The following is an 8,694-nucleotide window of genomic DNA, read 5'->3' on the forward strand; positions in this document are numbered from 1 at the left end:
TTTAGCAGTGACAGACGGTGACGCTTTGGAGCGCTCAGCCAACGAGAGTCAAGCCCACAAATCTTCCCCATTGTAGAATCAGAATCTACTTTACGCGTAGAGAACAGGCTACTCAGACGAATGGTGCTCGTTTCATAAAGTTAGACCAAAACTACATCAATGTCTGCAAGATCCCATAATGATAATAGTCTACATAACAGAACCGAATATAATAGCATAGTATATGTCAGGGGTCTCTTTCTCAGGTACCAAGGCAAACCAGCGACCCAGGACCCCATCATACGTTAGCAGCAAACAAAAAAAGGTTTTCACATGTCTTGTCTTATCATCAGGTGAATGATAATGTCAAAGATAAGTAAATCAACATTTTAAAATTAGTAGATTTGGTATACAGTTTTTTTTATTTATTTTGATCTCCTCACATTATGATTGGAAGAGGATGTGTAAACTCTAACATAGTTTATTGGATAGAAAGGTAATCTGCATGGTGAAAGGCCCAGTACAGTCAAAAAACGTGATTTCATGTGTTTAATATATAGTCCCACACTATGAGGTTGGGATAATAATGTGAAATTGTGAAAATTATGATAATGCCCTTTTAGTGTAAGAGCTATTTGAAAATCAACTGCAATTTCAGCCTGTTTTGGTGGGATTGAGTTTTTACCTTCCATGGCATAAATGAGTTAATAGACCAATAAGAAAAAGAGTTCAAAACCTATTGGTCAATAACAGCAAATGTTTCGTTTTCCCCTCCCCACTCCCAGATAGTCAAATCAAATCAAATCAAATCAAATTTATTTATATAGCCCTTCGTACATCAGCTGATATCTCAAAGTGCTGTACAGAAACCCAGCCTAAAACCCCAAACAGCAAACAATGCAGGTGTAAAAGCACGGTGGCTAGGAAAAACTCCCTAGAAAGGCCAAAACCTAGGAAGAAACCTAGAGAGGAACCGGGCTATGTGGGGTGGCCAGTCCTCTTCTGGCTGTGCCGGGTAGAGATTATAACAGAACATGACCAAGATGTTCAAATGTTCATAAATGACCAGCATGGTCGAATAATAATAAGGCAGAACAGTTGAAACTGGAGCAGCAGCACAGTCAGGTGGACTGGGGACAGCAAGGAGCCTTCATGTCAGGTAGTCCTGGGGCACGGTCCTAGGGCTCAGGTCAGTTGAAACTGGAGCAGGAGCATGGCCAGGTGGACTGGGGACAGCAAGGAGTCCTCATGTCAGGTAGTCCTGGGACATGGTCCTAGGGCTCAGGTCCTCCGAGAGAGAGAAAGAAAGAGAGAATTAGAGAACGCACACTTAGATTCACACAGGACACCGAATAGGACAGGAGAAGTACTCCAGATATAACAAACTGACCCTAGCCCCCCGACACATAAACTACTGCAGCATAAATACTGGAGGCTGAGACAGGAGGGGTCAGGAGACACTGTGGCCCCATCCGAGGACACCCCCGGACAGGGCCAAACAGGAAGGATATAACCCCACCCACTTTGCCAAAGCACATCCCCCACACCACTAGAGGGATATCTTCAACCACCAACTTACCATCCTTATAGCCCACAAAGATCTCCGCCACGGTACAACCCAAGGGGGGCAGACAGGCCGACCACAACAGTGAATCAACCCACCCAGGTGACGCACCCCCCCAGGGACGGCACGAGAGAGCCCCAGCAAGCCAGTGACTCAGCCCCGTAACAGGGTCCTTGCAAGCTTCTTGCTTGAGAAATTGCTGTTTGCTAAAGAAGCTATTTTTGTTTTCATTTGAATTGAAAACAATCATAGAAAGGTTATTCCTTGTTACCCAGAAATGATTTGCGATTGAGGTAAAAACGGATGCATTGGACCTTTAAACACATGGCTAGACAGTAAGCAACGTGTCTGTCAGCCCTGCATTAAAGGCCAACTCCGCCTATGCCTGCAGTTTAAAGTGCTTTAGAGTCCAGAACATTGCAAGTATGACAACCGGAATTCTGATTTAATTGTTGGGTTTTTTGCATGTCAATTTTTTGGGGGGGCATCTCTTTTTCTTTCATTGAAAAGGTTTCCATACATCATGGGGCAAATATAAAGCATTTGTTACACTCTAGTCTAAACCTAACTTTGACCGTGTAAACGGTCTATTTCCTTCCCGCTTAGATAACCCTAAGCATGACGATCACATAATGACTAGGGTACAGGGCACTCCCTTTGTAGTCCAGAGTTGCATGAAGAATTGATGTTTCGGTGGTTGGCTGATATGTTAAAATATGTCTCTGTTCCTGGTCTCTCCAGCCAACCATGTGATTTTAAGACATTTTTAGAGGTACTCTTGTTTTTCTTCCATGTCATTCTTTCATGGCCCCTTGGTCAGAGGGGCCTGCTGGAGCCTCCTGGGTTCCTGAGGTCTTGATGTCTAGTTAACAGCAAGACAATGCGGACCCTGTGAGAGAGGTGGTGACAGCCTGGCTACTGGGGTCAGTGAGCCATTAAAATACCTTCTACTGGCCCGACGGGAATCACTGGGGCCTTTCACACCACGCTTTACATGTCCTGCAACAGCACTACAGGCCCCTGCTCCTGAAGCCCTTACTAAAGCCATGATTGTCTTAAGCTTATCAGTACATAGCCGAAGCAAGATCGTATCAGTCTCAGCCGTCATGATGTGAGGAAATCATGGTAGACCCTTCCCATTACCAGAGAGCCACCCATTATTATTTTATATGAGTCAGAGTCCCAATATCAATTGATTATTGTTGTCTCACTCTAAACTCTTGTATTCCTTAGCTGGTCATCATTTCAGACATAGCCTATCAGCAGAGGCAGAGCATTTTTAAATAAGTACAACAGACACTGCACAAGGTCAATGGACCCTCACACATAAGACCATTTAATAAATGCCATCCTATATGACATCATGCATGCATGAATCACCTCTGGTAGAGAGATGAAATAGGGGGAGAGAAGAATATGCTCTCATTCACAGAATATCTGCCTGGGGCGCTCATCAAGGAGTAAAAGACAGCGAGTCCACCATGTTGCTTTTGGCCAGACACCAATCTCCCCTTGACTTGTTTTCTTACTGCTGGCTTGGACTAAATGACCACTCTGACTGATTTGGTCATGGATGTCCGAGAGCCATGAAAACCCCTCCATTACCCATCTGATCCCTGCCAAGATGTTCATGTGTGATCACACAGCCCCTCACCAGACTGGGTCCTCTGCCATACCTCCCTCATTGAGACACAGAGAGAGAAGAGTTTACATCAATGTCCTCCTTCTGAGAAAAACAGACAGGAAGACAGACAGCCTCCTCTTCCAGAGAGATATCCGGGAACATCTACTGCATTTGCATAACAGTGTACATAGCCATCAACGCCAACAGAAGATGGAATGTCTCCTGGAAAGGAAATGTTATGACAAATTTATGGCCCAAATCCCAGCAAATTTCTGGATTTATGGGTAGATGTGACATCCGAGTGGGGTTGGCGTAGTTTATCCTCCCCACTCTCCACCTGGGCTGTTAGCTGACAGAATCATCACATCAGGGTGTATTTCTGCAGGCCTTGTCTCATCCAGCCAGTCCTCTCAGAAATCTTGGTTTTGAATAGAGGCCTGACCCAGTTCCATGACTTGTCAGAGCTCAGCATGAAAAGTGAGTCATTTATCATTGGAGTTCAGACATTTAGGTTGAGTAACAACTCTCAGCAGTGCAGCAGCCCTGTGTTATTTCTGGGAAAAAAATATACATATATTTTTCTCCAAGATACAAAATTAGACTTGTTTTCTGTCCACTTAGGAATGTTAGCAAAGTTATCTTTGCCTCAAAGTTATCTTTGCCTGCATTCTTCTCAGGAATAATTGACTGTAGATGAGGGGAAATCCCTAAGCACAAAGGCAGAGAAAGAAACCATACACTTGAATCAAGATTACATCCACTCATTAGGTGGTTTTTATTTCTAAATCTCATTTTTCTAGTCCCCAAGTTATCTTTATGCCTTGACATACAGTCTGCACTGCAGTATATTTGCCAAAACACAACTCGTAAAATAAAAACACGAACACTAACACAATTGACCCCATGAACCTCATTGCAACGTCATACTGTACACACAATCATTTGAGATGTGTCATACTCTTTTACTGATGACGATACGCCAAGTTATTATCAAGTGATGATCACTTTCCTGAACATGGACTCATTGCTTTGATTACTTAAAACATGTTTTAATGGACTTGTTAGTGATTCCTCATGTGAGATGCCTATCTGAAAACAAGCAAGCCTGATGTGTTTGGGCACTTTTGAAAAATGGACCATGATATTGAGTTACAACCATTATTCACATTTGGAAGCTTCTGTTTGGAAAGACACGTTGAGTTTGGCTAAGAAACAGCTGCCTGGTCCCTCTTGTTTATGCCTGCGACGAGTCGGCGAAAGCACGATTGGTTACAGAGCGTTGTATTCCATCCGCGTGGTTATCAATCACTTCAAGGGCTCCCAAACATGAAGGCCATTTGCCCATCATCATTTAGTCGGTGAGACTGTTACAATCCACGTTACTGCACCAAACGGACTGACGACTGGCACCGCTCTCTCGCCTCCCGTCCGCACCCTTTCGTTCGACTGTATATAAATCACCCCATAATGCCGTGATTTTGGCCCTGCGCAATTATGATGCGATTTGCCCGTAAGCCCCTTTTTCATGATACAGTAGGTCAGTGCTCAGACACACGCGATTTGGATATAGTGTGTAATTTACCAGCCAGATTAAAAATTGTGCCTCCCTCCTCTCCCCTCCACCCCCTTTTCTTTCATGAGAGAGAATGGAATTATCTTGGTGTATTTCAGACGTACTTTTCTGGCCAAGGATATTGTTTTCCTTGGCCTCACACAGTAAGTCTGCTATTATGGTCCTTTTTCATGTCTATAAATGGGTTATTTTCGTGGATCCAAACGGGAATGCTTGATTTTAGCCGGGATTTAAGAGGATACTGTACTCTGTTAGGGGCCCGGATTTGCTACCCGTATTCTCATAGTGCTTCACTTTGAACGATTATTATGGTATTTGCCAAATTGTTCAGAGATGCACCTCCAAAGCTCTGGAGAAAGTAACATTTAGCTGAGGTCTGGTGACCTACAGGGGAGATGAGAAATGTTAGCTTAGTGTAGATATCCTGTTCTTCAGAGAGGGAGAGAGAAAGAAAGAAAGAAAGACAAAAGAGAGCAATAAATGGAAAGAAAAAGAAAGTTGAAGAGAGACACAGTAAACATAATATGGAACGAATCCGAGGGAAAGAATGAGAGAGAACACCCACACCAACTAACCAGCCAGCCAGCCCAGCCAGCCAGCCCAGCCAACCCAGCCCCAGCCAGCCAGCCAGCCAGCCAGCCCAGCCCAGCCAGCTAGCCCAGCCCAGCCAGCCAGCCAGCCCAGCCAGCCAGCCCAGCCAACCCAGCCAACCCAGCCCAGCCAGCCAGCCAGCCAGCCAGCCAGCCCAGCCAACCCAGTCCAGCCAGCCAGCCCAGCCCAGCCAACCCAGCCCAGCCAGCCCAGCCCAGCCCAGTCCAGCCCAGCCCAGCCCAGTCCAGCCCAGCCCAGTCCAGCCAGCCCAGCCAACCCAGCCCAGCCAGCCAGCCCAGTCCAGCCCAGCCAGCCAGCCCAGCCAACCCAGTCCAGCCAGCCCAGCCAACCCAGCCCAGTCCAGCCCAGCCAGCCAGGTCACCTTTGATACAAGTCAGTATTCAACGTCTATCCATGTCTGGAAATGACATGGAAACCGGCTACTAGAGGTAAGAGTAAGTGCTGTTACCTTCAAGTAGGTAAGCATCTGCCTCTGGTGCCAAAGGTTGCACATTCGAATCCAGTGATAGAAAGTTGTTTTTGAGATTTTTGTTTTCATCCTACCCCAAACCTTAATCTTTACCATAACCTTTCGGAGTTAATGCTTAACCTTACGATTTTGGGGGTTGATGCCTAAACTTAACCCACACTTTAAAAATGCAGAGTTAATGCCTAAACATGACCTTAAACGCTTTGAAATTTGACGTTTGGAGCAACTTCAAAATGAGAAACATGGATGAACGTCTAATTCTGACGTGAGACTGTGAGAGCTAGTTAGCCAGCCAGCCAGCTGCAGCCCTGCTCTGCTCTGTGTGCCTGTTACTGACATGATTTCCCCTCTGACAGTTGTGAGTGCTGGGCCCCCTGCACCAGGGCAGCTTTGATCTCTGCCTCTCTGTCACTCAACGTTAGTTACCCTTCAGGATGGAGACAGTCTCTCTCCCTCTCTCCCACTGCCCCAACTCTCCACACACTGAGCATTCTGCAGCCAGATTCGGCTACTGCTGCAAGTCTATTATTGTTAATACCACTGACATTGTTCATGTGATTTGAGTATTGAGTCCATTGGTCATTGGTCATGTAGTTTTTAACTGTATCCCAAGCAGATATGTCTTACTTAGTGACTCTTTGGAACATGTTCCTTGAATGTGTGACGAAGGTCTGACTGTGTGTTGGGAACACTCACATTTGGGTGCACACTTGAGTGAGTTGAGTGTCAAGGTACAGTAGCATCATTTGGTGAAAGATGGACTGAAAAGCTTTCAGCTGCGTTTTACATTGGTTATGGCAAGGTAGCCATCCATTGGAACCAACTGGTGGCTTTACTTCTAAGGGAACCAATTAACTCTCAGTCTCAGTGACTCAACCAAAAACTCACATATGTACACACAACAAAACTCTTGTCAACCGGCCAACATTTACTGTACTGGGGCTAATTTCAGGTTTCGTCTGAAACCTTATTTCTCTAATTACAGCCTCCGCAGAGCATGCTCTCGCTACATTGCCAGGAACGATCATCTAGCCCCAATATGAACCTTTGACATCGAATATCTTGAACACATAATGAGCAAGGTTGATTGCTGCATTCAACAGAAAAACCCCACACCTCACACACCACTTTGTTTTAACTTCGCTGTCTCTCTATTGGTCTATGTTGAGTGAAGTCAGTCAGAAAGACAGAGCCAAACACCGTTCACTCAGATATTCAATTCCACTTCATGAAATTGCCTTGGGAGGTAGGGGACTCAATTGCAATGTGTCATTTCAATTAACTTCAATGTCTTTCATGTCACGAGCAGGAAACCAAAAAGTTTGTGAAATGGTTGGCTTCCATTTAACAACATTTAACTGGACCTCTACTGTATATGATTTAACCATCAACATATGTTTACTTCTTCCAATGCGGGGGCCCTTTGCTGTAACTAAAGAATGTGTTTTTCAGATCAACCATCAAATCTAACCCTCTTGGTGTGAAAAGCACCTCACAAAAGCGCATAGTGCTTTGACAGCATTGGGGCGGGTGGTTGGGTATTAAGGGGCGGGGCTATAGATTGTATGGACGGCAGTAATCCCATTGGCTCTGCGACTCAGCAGGGGAAGCATTGCCTGGATTTAAAACGTTGTTGAGAACGTTTAAAAAAAAGGTAACCTAGAACAAATATTGTTAGAGAAAGTCCCACGTGAGACAATAAGCCTTCATTGCGTGGCCTCCTCCCACCCATGTCACACTGTATACTTCCGCTGTGACATCATTCACTGTGGGTCGTCCCTTTAGTCCAGGCTCGGACAAAAGAAAATAGGAGATTTTGTTACGAATCCGTTGAATCAACTTACAGTATATACTTGTGGTCATTTTGTTTATTCATCCCATACCACGTTTGGTTGGCACTGACAGACTCCCATACAAGTGGTTGGGGTTTACTAAAGAGAGCAGCAGATCTGAAAAGAGAGGAAGGTGAAGTAACTCAGTATAACAAATGTAAAAAGTTTCAGGCATACAAATAAACAAACATGTGGACACCTACAATATGTAGTAACTGCATTTTGTTTTCAAGCACGTTGCAATTATTACTCGATAATTGATGTTATTAGAAACTGTACTGTACCTGGTACCGCAGAGACAATCTGTTCCTGCTTTAATTCAAAGCCCAGCCTCAGAGCTCGGTAGTAGTGGAAGCGATTACACAGACTGGAATACATCAGTAGGCTGACCCATGACACACACCGTGTGTCTCCACGGCACATCTCTCACCAGCGTTCACCTCCAGCGTCTAGACACATTCAACACATTCTCCTTCTACCTGCCTGCACTTCAATGAGGCCTTTTGAATCCGGGGGCCAATAAAAGCACACACACACACACACACAGCCAGGTTGGGGAGAAGGGAGAGGGGAATGAAGGGGAGGTTGGGGGGGGGGGGATCTGGCGGTTGAACTCTGCAGCCTCCGGATATTCAGATCCAGATTCATTGGGTCAGTAAAATACAGTCCTCAACAGGATAAATGGAGCTTCAACCCTCAACAGATATGTTAGATTATCACTACCAGGGGGATAAACCCAGACGACGGGGTTCGAGTTCGCAATGTCAGTGTTTGTAATTCAAACTGCTTGAGTTATGATGAAGTATCTCTGGACTGTTTCCACATGGTTGATTTTCTTTTTCTGTCGGTTGATTTAATGTTGATATGTGATATTTATATTCTTGTGCTTTTGACGTCTTTAGTTATTTCGAGGAACAGCAGGGCAACCCACCTACACGCCCCCCCAAAAAAAAAAAAAAAGAATGGATTAATTGAGTAACCTAGTTTTATCACTGAGATTAGTGTGTGTCCTAATTGCACCGTGCGATCAGGTTAATAGAT

This window comes from Oncorhynchus keta, chromosome 24 (assembly GCF_023373465.1).
Source record: "Oncorhynchus keta strain PuntledgeMale-10-30-2019 chromosome 24, Oket_V2, whole genome shotgun sequence".
In the NCBI taxonomy this organism is placed as follows: Eukaryota; Metazoa; Chordata; class Actinopteri; order Salmoniformes; family Salmonidae; genus Oncorhynchus; species Oncorhynchus keta.